The sequence below is a fragment of the Lynx canadensis genome, chromosome F1 (genome assembly GCF_007474595.2).
Source record: "Lynx canadensis isolate LIC74 chromosome F1, mLynCan4.pri.v2, whole genome shotgun sequence".
Classification (NCBI taxonomy): Eukaryota; Metazoa; Chordata; class Mammalia; order Carnivora; family Felidae; genus Lynx; species Lynx canadensis.
This window is the reverse complement of record NC_044319.2, coordinates 35,212,663-35,228,106: the sequence shown is the minus strand read 5'-3', so window position 1 is coordinate 35,228,106 and position 15,444 is coordinate 35,212,663. Positions and strand designations below refer to the sequence as shown.

Genomic DNA, 15,444 nt, shown 5'->3' with positions numbered 1-15,444 from the left:
TTGGTTTGCAACACTCCTGGTAGCTTCCCAGCTATAATGGGAAACTGACCCCTCTACGAGGAGGGCAGGGAGAGACAGAAGAGGCAGGCCCCTCCAGATGGGTGGTTTTAATAAGCAAAGGGAACTGACATATGAGTACTGTCCTGGGTGGCGGGAAGACAGATGGATCCCTGTACCTTCCCACCAAATCTTTAGTTTATAAAGAGGCCTAAACTGGTTTCAGTCGCATATACCATGCAGGTGTTCTCAACACCACATCACTATTTCAAGGATATGTCCTTCAAGCAGCCTGGAGGAGTGAGAAAGGGAGAGAGGAACCCACATTCCAAAGACAGGGGAGGCGTGGGAGCCTTCGAGGGTACAGGTCCAGCTCATAGGCAAACTGGTGGTCCCATCATTCCAATGACGTTCCCCAAAAGGTACAATGGAAGGAGCTTAGGATTTGAATCTGATCTGGGTTCAGAATCTGACACAACCACTGAGGAGAAAGGTTTGGGGGAGATTTACTAGGTCTTTCCCAGTTAGGTTCCTCATCTGTTACATGTAGCTATAACACCTACGTCATATTTTTATTTGAAGAAATTAAATGCAATGATTTATGTAGACGTTGGAACATGATTAATAAGCAGAAGTGCTTTCTAAAAAAATAATCTTCTGTTAAACTACTGAAATCACCTCTTTTATCTGACATCCTCAGGGTTTATTCTAGTTCCTCTTCATAAAATGAAGCAACTGTATGGTGTGTTTATCCACTTTCCTTTCTCTCCAGGGAAGGAAATTGAATTGTGTGCTGTCATCAATATTTCAGACGGATGCACTTATTTCTGAGTCACTTATTTCTGAGGAATGTTCCTCAAAACTAAAGAGTTTTGAGAGCTAAGCACTTTGGTTGTTGCATGCTTCATTTGCACTTTACCTCAATTCAGCTGGGTGGCGTAGGTCATTTTCAGACATTTCCCAGTGCTTATGATCCTCTGTGGATGAATACCTGTGTATCTTTAAATGACAAATATACACAGCTGGTCCAAGAGGGGACACACGAAATTCAGGTTGGTAACTTCTTCTGTGCCCTTGGCAGAGACTAAAAGAAATAAGCTGAGTGAAAGACTAAGGCAGTGATTAATGGACCAGTCTTCACCCAGATAGCTATTAATAAGCTAAGTCTGGAAATGAACAAATATGCCTTCTACGATATAGAAGTTAGTGCTTTAGTTAGAAATACAATGCTAGGCTGGAAGCTCCTTCACTCCGATCCAGTGCCATTGAGAAAGTCTTGAATTTGTCGCGACCTTCTGTCCATTTATCACGCTTAATCCTCTCCCACTTAATTTTCCATGCGCGCTTTATCTTGGCTGTAAATACCACGCTGAGAAATTTCCCTTGACTCTCCAAATGGCGTAACCCCACAATTGATTAAACTTGGCATCATAGATACTCAAGGAAACTTCAATACTGAGGGAATAATTGCTGTTTTGACTATATTTTTGTCTTTTCACAAGGTAGACTTGCAAGCTTTTTCTATTCCAATTAGGCTCTGACGGGTGTAGAAATAAAATTGAACTACACATCTTTTTTATTCCTGCCTTGCTACCGGGAATTCACACCAGTGCATGAAGACAGGACACAGCAGGAAGATGGCATAGAGCAGCACCTCGCCCTCATCCCTGAAGAAACGGCCACACATCCCGTACCATTTTCCTCGTTTATCTAGAATTCTCCAAGAGAAATGTTGTCTGTATGTAGACAACAAGCCACCAAGTGCCCCCCACAACACTGAGAAATTCTCGGGGTCACATCTGTAAATCCTCATGGAATCCGAGAGAACATTCGTGTCAGGCTCATATCATTCTCCCAAGACCTGGAGCTTTATTGGAGCCCCATCAGATCCTGCCCAGTACCGGGTGTACTTAATTCTGCCCCTCCCCTTTAGTGACTCAGACTTACTTTTGGTTCGGGCATCAGTTTCCTACTGACTTAGAGCTTCACTTCAGCCTCATTCGGGGCATCTGAGAACACTGGGTCGCAGTGCACGATCTCTGAGACTCTTCACCATGTCCCCCAGGTTGCAGGGAATTTTCCCAGCACTGTGTCTCCTTGGGGTCCTGTCTCTACTGCAATGCCCATTTGTCCTGTGCGGTGAGTACACACATGATAAGGAAAGGGGGCGAATTGAAACCAAGGTATGGAAAATAATTCCTGGTTAAGAATTAGTTACATATAATCGTATGACAATAATTCAGTACAATTTTGGAGAAGAACCATGAAGTATGTATTGAGAAATATATTTAAAAATTTTTAGTCCTTCAGATACAATCCATGGTAACTCAGAACACATAATATAACAAATCTAAGAGCAGCCCATCTAGTCACAAAAATCTTTTAATTTTAATTTAATTAATTAATTAATTAATTTTTTTACAAACAGTGCCATGACACACACTGTTTCTTTTTAAATTTTTTAAATGGTTATTTATTATTGAGAGACAGAGAGTGAGCAGGGAAGGGGCAGAGAGAGAGGGAGACACAGAATCCGAAGCAGGCTCCAGGCTCTGAGCCGTCAGCACAGAGCCCGACGCGGGGCTTGAACTCAAAAAACCGCGAGATCATGACCTGAGCTGAAGTCGGACGCTTAATGACTGAGCCACCCAGGCACCCCTTAATTTTTATATTAATGTATTATATTTAAATGGATGCTGTTCAATTCTTAAAGATTTCAGTCTTTCACAGGTTTCGTTATTTTTCTATGGCATTAATAACTGAGTAGAAAACTTTTGCCAACCAGAAAGTAAAATTTTATATTATCACAAACAATGAGCGAATTTATCAGAGTAAAATTACAAAGCCCTGTATACACTGAAAACATTATATAAGTGCAAGATATCGTATTGCAGGTCAGGGAATAATTGTCCCTAACCACTGAGCCCCGAAAGGGTTGTCAGGACCTACAGGCCCCACCAAGGTAGTGCTGATTATAAATGCAGACAGGAGTGTTTTTTTAGTTTGTAAGTGGAAATATGCCAATAAAAGTAACATTTCTTATTCATCTGCCTATACAATCTCTTATTTAAAAGAAAGGATTTCTAAGACTATTTTAAATATTTACATCTGTGTCCCTTAAACCATTTGTCAGAGCATTTAACATAGAGCATTTTGCACAGAATGACAAAATCAATCAACAGAGAAGAAATTTCCCCAAGAACTGTGTCTTTTTCAATGGAGACTATGTTTTCTATTTACATGATGTTGGGTGTTTTCCAAATTCTGATGATACAAGGATTACCTGCCAAGCAGAAGAATGCAGAGGTCCAAGGTGCCCTCTTGTCATCCTTTGTCAAGATTGATTTCTCGAGCCCCAGAATGATCCCGTGCTGTTCTGGCTTTAGGAATGTTCCTAAGAGTATAGAATAACTTCAGAGTTTTTTTTGTAAGCGGAGTACTGAAGCATTTTAGTTGGGAAGTTTTTTACCTCATCATAGTGGCAGGTATTTTAAGAGAAATTTCAATGTTAGGTAGAGAAGTTCATATATCTGGGTGATTCTCCTCGGTTGGAAATTGAAATGGCTGCCTCTGTTGTTCCTCCAAAGCTCAGCCACACTCCCAACGCTCTCACTGTTTTCCATGAGCGCCATTACCTTGGTATTCCTGGCCTCCTCTTCCTTTACAAAACAGTGAAGGTAGATTATGTCCAGCAAGTCACTGAGACCTGCCACGATACCTTTAGATTTTTCTGGATTTTCTACCCCACCTTTCTTCTGGTCCATGTTCAGGATAACATACACTGCAATCTGTCTCATCTCGGTCTCTGAGCTTGCCTTCTTCCTCATTTTTCGGTACCAACTTATTGCTGCTGTAAACCTTTGCTCACATTCTCGCTCCAAGACAAAATTCCTGCCTGTATCTCATCCATCCAAGCAACTTTTATCCAAAACGTAAGAAATACTTCCAGCCTCCCTTAGAAAGTGTTACCTTATGTTTTCTCCCCTGGCTCTCTCTGTCTCTCTCTCTCTTTTTTCTTTTTTATACCTATCTTGTTGGCATTGCTTGTCTTTGGACACATTTTTGTAAACTGACTGAAGTTGTGGTTTTGCTAATTATGTGGTTATGACTTATTTTCCAGGGCTTAGGTTTGAAAGCTGAGAAAGTGGGGTCACATGCTTTTATATACCCTGTAAGTCACATGCTTTTATATCATCCTAAGAGTATGAGGACCTCAGACAAGTTATTTTTTTAGTATGTATTTATTTTTGAGAGAAAGAGAGAGAGACAGAGAGAGACAGAGAGAGAGCGGGGGGGGGGGGGCAGGGAGGAGTACAGAGAGATTGGAAGACAGAGGATCCGAAGTGGGCAGAGCACTGACAGCAGTGAGCCTGATGCAGGTCTCAAACTCACAGACTGTGAGGTCAAGACCTGAGCCAAAATTAAGAGGTGGACACTTAATTGACTGAGCCACCCAGGCACCCTGAAACATAATAGATTTCTACATATTAATGTTGTGTTCTGTGACTGTTCTGAATGTATTAGTTCTGATAGGTTTTTGGTGGAATCTTTAGGATTTTCTATGTATAGTATCAGGTCCTATGCAAATAGTGATCGTTTTATTTCTTCCTTACCATTTGGATGCCTCTTATTTTTTTTTTTCTTGTCTGATTGCTGCAGCTAGTACTTCCAGTCCTATGTTGAATAAAAGTGGCAAGAGTGGGCATCTTTGTCTTGTTCTTGGTCTTAGAGGAAATGATTTCAGTTTTTTGCCATGATCATTATGATGAAAAACTATGGTTTTTCATATGTGACCTTATCATGTTGAGGTATGTTTCCTCTAAACCCACTTTGTTGAAACTTTTGGTCACAAATAGGTGTTGTATTTTGTCAAATGCTTTTTCTGCATGTTTTGAAATGATCATATTATCTTAAAATTTTTCCTCTTATTTGTTTGATGTATCACATTCCTTGACTTGCAAATATTGAACCATACTTCCATCCCTGGTATAAATCCCACTTGATTATATTGGATGGTCCTGTTAATGTATTGGTGAATTTGGTTTGTTAATATTTTGTTGAGGAATTTTGCATCTGTGTTCATTAGGATTATTGCCTACATTTTTCTTTTTTTGTGGTGTCTTCTTCTGGCTTTGGTATCAAGGTAATGCTGTCCCTGTAGAATGAACTTGGAATTTTTCCTTCTTCTCCTTTTTTCAGAATAGTTCGAGAATAGATATTAACTCTTCTTTATTTTTTTAAAAATAATTTGTTGTCAAATTGACTTCCATATAACACCCAGTGCTCATCCCAGCAGGTGTCCTCCTCAATGCCCATCATCCACTTTCCCCTCTCCTCTACCCCCCATCAACCCTCAGTTTGTTTATTAACTCTTCTTTAAACGTTTGGTAGAATTCATCTGTGAATAGTGAAGCTACCAGGTTTGGGGCTTTTGTTTGTTGGAAATTTGAAAACCTACTTTAAACTCATATTTATTTTACCCGTTAGAGTCTTATTGATTTAATTCTTTAATAAAGGATATTTTTTAACCATTTAAAAGTCAGAAGTGAGGGGCACCTGGGGGTTCAATCAATTAGGCATTTGACTCTTGATTTCAGCTCAGGTCATGATCTCAAGGTTTGTGAGATAAGGCAACAACAAACCTGCTTGGGATTCTCTCTCCCCCTGCCTCTCTTCCCCTCCCTGGCTCATTCTCTCTCTCTCTCCCTCTCTCTCTCTTTCTTAATATAAATGAATAAACTGGGGCACTTGCGTGGTTCAGGTCATGATCTCGTGGTCCTTGAGTTCAAGCCCCACATCGGGCTTTGTGCTGACAGCTTGGAGCCTGGAGCCTGCTTCAGATTCTGGATTCTGTGTTTCCCTTTCTCTCTGCTCCTCCCTCTCTTGCGCTCTGTCTCTTTCTCTGTCTCTTTCAAAAATAAATAAACGTTAAAAAAATTTTAAAACAGATAAATGAATAAACTTAAAATAAAGAAATTATTAAAAAATAAATAAAAAGCAGAAGTGAAATGGAATTTATTTCACTGAAATAATAGAATTACTTCTGAAATAATTAGAAAGTCTGATTCAGTGTGGAATTGCACTCATGACTTAAATACAAGTATTTTATACAGTATTACCTAAATATTAATGTTATAATTTAGAAAACATATCAGTTTTGGATATTTTTATTGTAATTTATAATAAAAATATCCAAAACTGATATGGTCAGCATGGAGCCTGCTTGGGGTTCTCTCTCCCTGTCTCTCGCTCTGCCGCTCCCTCACTCATTTTCTCTGTCTCTCAAGATAAATAAGTAAACTTAAAAGAAGAAACTATTAAAAATAATAAAAAGCAGACGTGAAATGGTATTTATTCCAATTATCAGACAATCTGATTCAGTGTGGAATTGCACTCATGACTTAAATACTTAAAAGTATTTTTTACAATATTACCTAAATATGAATATTATAATTTAGAAAACATATCAATCTTGGACATTTTTATTGTAATTCATAAATAAATGAGTGGTGAGAGTATTTGAGTATGCCCAAAAGTATCCCCATTGTAATGCTAGTCAACCTCCTGATGTGAAGAATAGGACATTTTAATTTGCTCTGATATTTTCTTTACCTCAAACTATATCACGTTCTACCTTAAAGTAGTTCTACTAATGAATAAGAAATTATATCTTTATATCAGCTCTTATTGCATTAAAATTAAAGACCTTAATAGCTCTTTCTCTTAAATTTGGCATCAAAAAAGAAAACTCCTGGCCATACGCAATAATTTAAATGTCTTTCTGTGCATTAGTTGTCAGGTGGCTATACACTTTTTTTTTTTATTTTTTTTAACGTTTATTTATTTTTGAGACAGAGAGACAGAGAGCAAGCAGGGGAGGGGCAGAGAGAGAAGGAGACACAGAATCTGAAGCAGGCTCCAGGCTCTGAGCTGTCAGCACAGAGCCCGACGCGGGGCTCAAACTCACGGACCGTGAGATCATGACCTGAGCTGAAGTCAGACGCTTAACCAACTGAGTCGCCCAGGCGCCCCCAAAGTATAACACTTTTAGAAAAAAATTAGGAGAAAGTCTTGGGATATGTGGCTATGCAAAGATTTTTAGACTTGACACCAAAAACACAATTCACAAAAAGAAAAAATGGCAAACTGGACTTCATTAAAATTAAAACCTTTTTATGTACAAAGTACCATGTGAAAGTGATAAAAGACGAGCTACAGTCAGGGAGAAAATATTTTCAAACCATATATCTGACTAGAGACTAACATCTAGAATAAAGAGTTCTCAAAATGCAATAGTAAAAAACCAAACAATCCAATTAGATAACGGGCAAGAATCATGAATACACATTTCATTCAAAAGAATACATAAATGGCAAACAAGTAGGTGAAAAGGTGTCCAACATTTTTAGCTGTTAAGGAAATGCAAATTGCAAATTGAGACCGCAAGACATCACCGCACACCTATTAGATTGGCTAAAATGGAAAATGGTGACAACCTCAAATGTTGGCAAGGATGTGGAGACACGGGGTCATTCATACATGCTAGTAGTTATGTAAAATGGTACAGCCTCTTTGGAAATAGTCTGACGGTTTCTTAAAGCTACAAACATGCCACCACTACACGACTCACCAATTGTATTCCTTTTATTTATCCTAGAGAAATGAAAAGTTATGTTCACACAAAAACTTGTATGTGAATGTTCTTATCACCTTTATTCACATTGGTTAAAAACTGGAAACCGTTCAGATGTCCTTCAGTAGGTGAACAGATAAACACATTAGGGTACATCCATGCCATGGAATACTACGTAGTAGTGAAAAAGAATGACTATCGACAGGTAAAATAACTTGAATGGATGTCAAAGGAATTATGCTAAGTGAAAAGAATCTAATCCCAAAAGATTACACACTGGATCCTTCTATTTCTATACACTTCTGAAATTATGACATATTAGGAAAGGAAACCAGATTAGTGGTTACCAGAGGTTAGGGCTGGGGAGATGGCCAGGAAGGAGGTGGATGTGGTCATAAGAAGGCAACATGAGGGATCCTTGGAGCTGCTCTGTATCTTGACAGGGGCGGTGGATACACAAACCTACACATGTGATAGAACTGTATAGAACTGAATGCACTGAAACACAAGTGTAAAAATTTGAGTAAGATCAGTGGATTGTATCAAGGTCAAATTCATCCACTCAATAGCTCTTGATGAAGTCTTTTTGTGGTTTGGAGGAAGGAGATAGTGCTTTTGCGTTCTGGATCTTAACCACATTTTCTCATGTTCTCTGTCTCTACCTTGTCTCTAAATAGGTATGTACTTTTTTGACAATTATTTACATTATTTTAAAAGTATTAGGTTATAGTGGAAAACATGTATTTAGCACAGATCCTGGCTCAGCCACTTATTGTTTGTGAGTTTCTTTGGCAAGTGTTACTTAACCTTTTTTGAGAAGAGAGTTAAAAATATCACAGGATTGGGGCGCCTGGGTGGCTCAGTCGGTTGAGCGTCCGACTTGGGCTCAGGTCATGATCTCATGGCTCGTGAGTTCGAGCCCCGCGTCGGGCTCTGTGCTGACAGCTTGGAGCCTGGAGCCTGCTTCGGATTCTGTGTCTCCCTCTCTCTCTGCCCCTAACCCACTTGTATTCTGTCTTCATCTCTCTTAAAAAGAAATAAACATTAAAAAAAATTTTTAAAAAGTCACAGGATTATTGTAAGAGTAAATGGAAGCATTAATGAAACATGTTCCGAACATAGTAGGTGCTTAATAGAAGGAATGATTCAAAATAGTCTTCTAGTGAATATTTTAATTGCTTGTTTTTTTTCCTAACTAATGTTTAGTATTGTCTTGGATTCATTTTCCAAAGTAAAGCAAATTCATGGTGAATTTATTTGCCTTTCTTTTTCTCAGGAAGGTTGAAATTTAATTGTGCTGCAATAAATATTTCATCATGATTTACCCCCTTATCTCTGGGGAGAGCTAAGTACTTTGGATTTTGAACACCTATAATAGTCTGCAGCTGACCTCTGTAAGAAGGTTGTATCCAGGCATTTCTCAAAACTCATTGTCTTGTTTCGATAAACATTAGCTTATCTTCAAATATTACTTCCCCTGAAAGATAAAAATTGTGTATATAAATACTTACCATTCGCTGCTTTAGCCAGCGACATAACACAGGACTGGGTGTATCTATTGGCTGATTTGAACACATTCCAAATATTCTTCAAGCCTTATGGAACCTTCCTCTCTTCATAGTTCACCACTTCCAACCCCTTCATGTCTGGGACTGCTTTCTTGATGCTTCAGGCACCGCGTTCCTTCTTCGAACAGACTAGAATAGCACGGGGGTGTGATTCATTACGTGTCTTAAGTAAATCAGGAATGACAAAACAGGAACTTCATACTCAACTATTGCCTGAGGAATGTTTTTCAGGCCAGCCTGTGTTCCTGAGACTTTTCATCCTTCTCATTCCCCACTTAGGCTTTAGAACTTCGGGAAGGAAATTTAACTTTCTCTGACACTTTTTGTTGCATTTGTTTTTTAATTGCATTCTGTTGTGGCCAGACCAAACTCATAAGCGAAGTCACAACTTCTCCTAATGGGTAATGCTTCTCAGGAATAGCTTTCTCTCACACTAATTTTCAAACGCCAGTGGGCCTAGCACCCAGCTTTACGGTACTCAAGTTTTGCTTTGAGGGTTGCTGAGCCCGCCCACTCTGAACTAAAAGGCTTTTATTCCCTCCCTCCCCCCACTCAATGCCTTGTGTGTTACTCGAAAATGAATGATTTACATTTCTAGATGGCAGCTTCCCACTTCTATCATGGAAACAAAAGACTAGGTTTATACTTCTAAGTACCCTCAGAGTTCCAAGAGGCTGCTTGCACCTGGCATCAACCACCAAGGCTGGAAGAAAGATTTCAAGTGCCCTTTGATTCAGTTGCTTCCTGGAGCCCTAATGTCACCCATCTCCTTGGCTTCTCCCGAACTCAGGGCTGGGTCGTGACCTGGACTTTCCCCTAGGGTTTTGTTGACTATTGCACAGCTGAACTCCAGTTTGGCAAACGTGGCTGCCAGTTTACTCTCTTTCTTCCAGATATTTCCAGGTGAAATCTGAGACCTTTGAACTTCCCTTGGTGCAGACAGGAACCATGAGGCCTGCCCCAGGGAGCCACGCCCCAGCTCTGTGCCTCCTTGGGGTTCTGCCTGTGTTCCTATGCCCAGCCAGCCTACATGGTGAGTAAGGCAGTTACTCACTTATAGCCCCAGGAAAAAAAAAAAGAGAGTAGTGCTCAATTAATGAAGACAAAGTCGTTGAGACCAATTAATTCCAAATTGATTCCGTATTAGGAATTTTTAAAGTATGATCAGACTACAGTACATCAAATTTATTCCATGTTGATTCATTTATGACAATTACTTACCAAACTGCAAAATAAATAAATAAATAAATAAATAAAACTTTACATTTACAAAATGTCTTACAGTTTACACAGGAACTTTATACACATAACTCATGAATTTAGACTTGAGTGAATTTTCTCATAATGAGTGATAATTATGATTTCACTTTTGCTTTATAGGTAATCAAAATGTGACAATCAATTAGAAACAAAAATATCACTGAGAATAAAAAACTCGTTTAAAAAATAAAGGAACTTTAACGGGCACCTGGGTGGCTCAGTTGGTTAAGCATCTGGTTCTTGATTTCAGCTCAGGTCATGATCTCACAGTTTGTGAGTTTGAGCCCCGGATAGGGCTCTGTGCTCACAGTGTGGAGCCTCCTGGGGATTCCCTCTCTCCCTCTCTCTGCCCCTCCCCTGCTCTCTCTCTCTCTCTCTCAAAAAGTAAACTAAAAAGTAATTAAAAATATATAGGAAATTTAAGCATTAATGAACTTATATTTATCAAAGTGAAGTTACTTGCAACTTATTCTTATCCGTTTACAGGGGCAGATCCCTAGGAATGCATATCGAAAAACTGTTTTCTCTGACAATAGCAATACATACACCTAAAATTATTAAAAACTTCGAAAATATCTTGGAATTCAATCTTTTCATTGATAAAATGGAAATTGATAAACAATGTATTAATACCATTGATAAAGCAATTTAACTGTTAATAAGAATTAACATTAATAAAATAACTTATACTTCCCACAAAGGAAGTATAAATTAATCAACATCGAAAAGGTTAGGAAGTACCTATAGGACTCCATGGGGGGAAATATGGTGACTGGAGCATTTCATTAAGTTTTATATAAATGAATATCTATGCATTAAAGGTGATTTTTTTTTAGTTAGGCGATGATGATTTTTTTCCTTGAAACATATATAAAACTCCATGTAGCCATCACCCAACTTCAACAATTTTCAACTCATGGTCAATCTTATTTTATCCATCTGTCTCCACTTTGCCCATTCTAAGTTGTTTAGAAGGAAATCTTAGGTATAGTATTTCAGTTCCAAATATTTCAATATGTATGTCTAAAAGATAAGCATTGTATTTTTAAGAACATAACCACAAATCTTTATCGTACCTAAAGTTAAATGAGAAATCTGTAAGATCAAATATGTAGTTAGTGTTCAAATTGTCCTGATTGTCTCATAAATGTTTTTGTAACAGTTTATTTGTTCAAATTAGAACCCAAATAATAGCTGCGCATTGCAATTGCTTGATACGTCTCTTAAGGCCTTTTGAACTTACAGATCCCTCCCTTTCTCTTATATGATTTTTTGTGAGTTAACTTTTAACCTGAATCTGAAAATGTTTATTCAGAAATTCCCATACCATCTCTTTCAACATTAATATACAAGATTTTGAATATTAACAGAAGATGTGCTGATTGATTTCTATGGGCCTAAAGAAATTTAAGTTCAACTATACTTTTTCAGACTTTTTGAAATGCCTTAATGCCCTGGTGACATTGGGACAATTTTTCTAAGAAGCCATGGAGGCATCTTTCTTTTGGTTATATCTTCTACAGCAAAAGATGAGAATAATCTATAGAAGGCTGAAAGTTAGGCAAAAGGGTTAGTGTCAGATTATGAACCTCTTAATTTTTGGCTAGGAATTGGACCTGGTGATTTTTTATCAGATTTAGTAAATAGTCAAATTCTCTTCTTTTTGTGCACGTGCATGTATGTTTGTGTGTGTGGTGTGTTTATTCTATCAATCTTTCATGTTCGTCATTGAATTTCTTATTCAATGTTGACTAAGTTAACGAAGGAAGGCCATACACCATTGGTCAATAAGTCTTGTGAGTTATTCAGTTAGCTTTTGAATAAATTCCTTCTTTTTCATTCCCTTAAAAATTCCTCCATTGTCTATGGAATTACATCTTTAACTCAATGTGTTGTTCAAAGCCTGCTGTACTCTGATCTCAATTTACTTTTGTAGTCTTATCTCTCAGTTCTGCTCCATATGATTCTCTAGTTAAGTTAGTCTACTAACTAACCATGAGTATTTCCATGCATTTCTCCCTTCCCCCTTCTTGCTAATATAATTCTTCCCTAACATAAAAAGCCTTCCACGAATGCAGCTACTTATCTAATTCCAATTCCTGACACCAGGAGGGATTTTCCTGACCTATTTGACTCTTGGTCAAATTTGATGTGATTCTTTCTCTCTTCCTATTCTACCTATTGTCTGCTCTCTTTTGACATTTGCCAGGCTCTGCCTTGGTATTCTGACTTAACTACTCATGTGTTATGCCTTAGGATCCCAACAAAATACGAGTATGTGCCTCAGTCTTCTCCATGGAGTTTAGTGCAACAATCTTGTGTCCATTGTGTTAATAAAAGTTTATTTTGTATGAGTCTAGAAAAATGCCATATTGCAGCTCTAAACCTTCTGTATAGGTAACAATATCACCTTCGTGCTAATATGTATTTGGGAACTACTCTTTTCAGAGGAGCATGCAGGCTAAATGCCTGTGGCATGGAGAGGTAGGAAATGTGCTCCTTGCTCTCAAAGTGCAAAAGTTATAATAAAAACCTGTCCATTTATGGGGCGCCTGGATGGCTCAGTCATTTGAGCGACCGACTTCGGCTCAGGTCACGATATTGTGGTTTGTGAGTTCCAGCCCCGCGTTGGGCTCTGTGCTGACAGCTCAGAGCCTGGAGCCTGCTTCAGATTCTTTGTCTCTCCCTCTCACTTTCCTCCCCTGCTCATGCTCTGTCTCTCAACAATAGACATTTAAAAAAAAAGAAAAAAAACCCCGTCCATTTATTTATCTATCCATTGACATAGATACATACACACACACATCATAATACAGTGGCCAAATCAGTGAGGCAAAGAATAGAATTTTGGTAAGAACACAGATTATGGAAGGAAATAGACCTGAATTTTACTCCATTCATCGAGTGACCTTGTGTGGTTTATTTACTTACCCTTTTTATTTATAATTTATTTATTCTGTTAGTCTGTTTCTTCATCTATAAATGCGGATGATAGTAACACTTAATAAGGTTGATCTAAGAATTAAGCTTAACACAATGCTTGCTACATAGATAAATACTTCTGTTTTTACTAACAAGCAGTTTGTAATTCAGAGAAACCAAAGATTGTTGCGTACCAAGGGCAGCCAAGGAGGTTCACAGATGTGATACTGTAGTGTATAAGAAAAACATATATTTGGTCATTCAGGTGACCATTGTTCCTGGATCACAGTTCCCCAAACCCTGGGACTTTCCTAAGTGGTGAGAACAGCAAAGGTGTCTTTTGTTATGTAATGACCTTTGTAAGGTACCTAAGGAGGGTTGCCAGGGGTAGGACTGAAACTGACTGACTTTCAGGGACCTGAGAGGGGCTAGAGGGTGAATCAATCATTAATGACCGATAACCTAATCAATCATACCTAAGTAATGAAGCTGCCATAAAAAAACAAAATGACAGGGTTCAGAGAGCTTCTGGGTTGGTGACCATGCAGATATGGTGAGGGGTGGCTTGTCTGGAGAGAATATAGAAGCTCTTGGCCCTTCCCACATACCTTGCCCTGTGCATCTCAGCCATCTGGCTGTTCCTGAGTTATAGCCTTTTCTAATAAACTGGTGACCTAGTAAGTAAAATGTTTCTCTCAGTTCTATGAGCTTCTCTAGGAAATTAATTGAACCTAAGGGGGGTTGTGGAAACCTGACTTATAGCTAGTTGGTCAGAAGTACAGGTCACAATCTGGCCTTGAGACTGGTGTCTGAAGTTGGGGGGAGATGCAGTCTGGTAGGACTGAACCCTTCACTTGTGGAATCTGACACCCTCTGTGGTAGGGCACCCAGCTGGTTTCTGGAGGGTTGCTTGTTGGCGGTATTATGGGGCATGATCTACCTCTCCCCGCCCCCACCCCACATGTTGAAATTGGGTCCAAGAACACCAACAGGAACAGGGAACATGAGAATTGTGTTAGATAATAGGCAGAAGGATCAAGGAAATGGTAACATTGCATAAGTAAAGACACAGATGTGGAAACCCAAAGCATGATGGCAGAATGCTCTCTGAGCATGCATTTTCAAAGAGCAAAGCCAGGAAAAAGGTTTTCTAAAAACCTCACAATTGCCTTATGGCTTTAATCTTTTATTTACAGAAGATACACAGTTATAAAACCTTTCTTGATCCCGATAGAGATCTTCCGTAAAATCTTTTTTTAAAAAAAATTATCTGGGGGCGCCTGGGTGGCGCAGTCGATTAAGCGTCCGACTTCAGCCAGGTCACGATCTCGCGGTCCGTGAGTTCGAGCCCCGCGTCGGGCTCTGGGCTGATGGCTCAGAGCCTGGAGCCTGTTTCCGATTCTGTGTCTCCCTCTCTCTCTGCCCCTCCCCCGTTCATGCTCTGTCTCTCTCTGTCCCAAAAATAAATAAAACGTTGAAAAAAAATATATATTTAAAAAAAATTATCTGTATTTACCAATGTACTAAAATATATTACTCAATTCTCCAACAAGGCTTTATGAAATTTGACACAATGTCTTTTCATGGGGGTTAATTCTTATTTCATCACTCAAGCAATTAAAACAAAAAATTTCCCCCCAAGATTCTTTTCTATAAAAGATTCAAAACCAGAGAGTATTGTTGATGTGTAGGGAAGGAGGTACTTGGGGATTCTGGATTCGTACGGTCCTGACTCCTGACAAGTATTCACAGAACAATGTCTCCTTGTCACAGATGTTTCTTGAGTAACTTCAGTTTCAAAAAAAAAAAAAAAGGACTCCTCTGTGGCTGACTCCAAGCTTTATTATCTTATGGTCTTTCACTGTCCTCGAGTAGCTGTTCTCTTAGCTGAGGTGACGTATTTGCCAAGTGCATAGGGGCAATGGAATTTATTAATTTATTCATTTATGAATATTGCTGAATGAATGGATTAATAAGTTAATTCACTTATTCACCAATATTCATAGGGTACCTACTATGTGCTGGGCACTGTTCTCACTGAAGGTAGAGTCATGAATATTAAAA

At 38.7% G+C, this 15,444-nt stretch overlaps 1 long non-coding RNA gene across 1 annotated transcript; it reads right to left on the bottom strand.

Annotated features, from left to right (window-relative positions):
- Window positions 1-407: 407 nt before the first annotated feature.
- LOC115505363 lies at window positions 408-4,297 on the bottom strand. Its single transcript, XR_003965998.1, has 4 exons — window positions 3,281-4,297; window positions 1,945-2,129; window positions 917-1,081; window positions 408-478 (listed from the first exon to the last, which is right to left on the bottom strand). It is a non-coding gene; the product is annotated as an uncharacterized LOC115505363 (long non-coding RNA).
- Window positions 4,298-15,444: the final 11,147 nt, after the last annotated feature.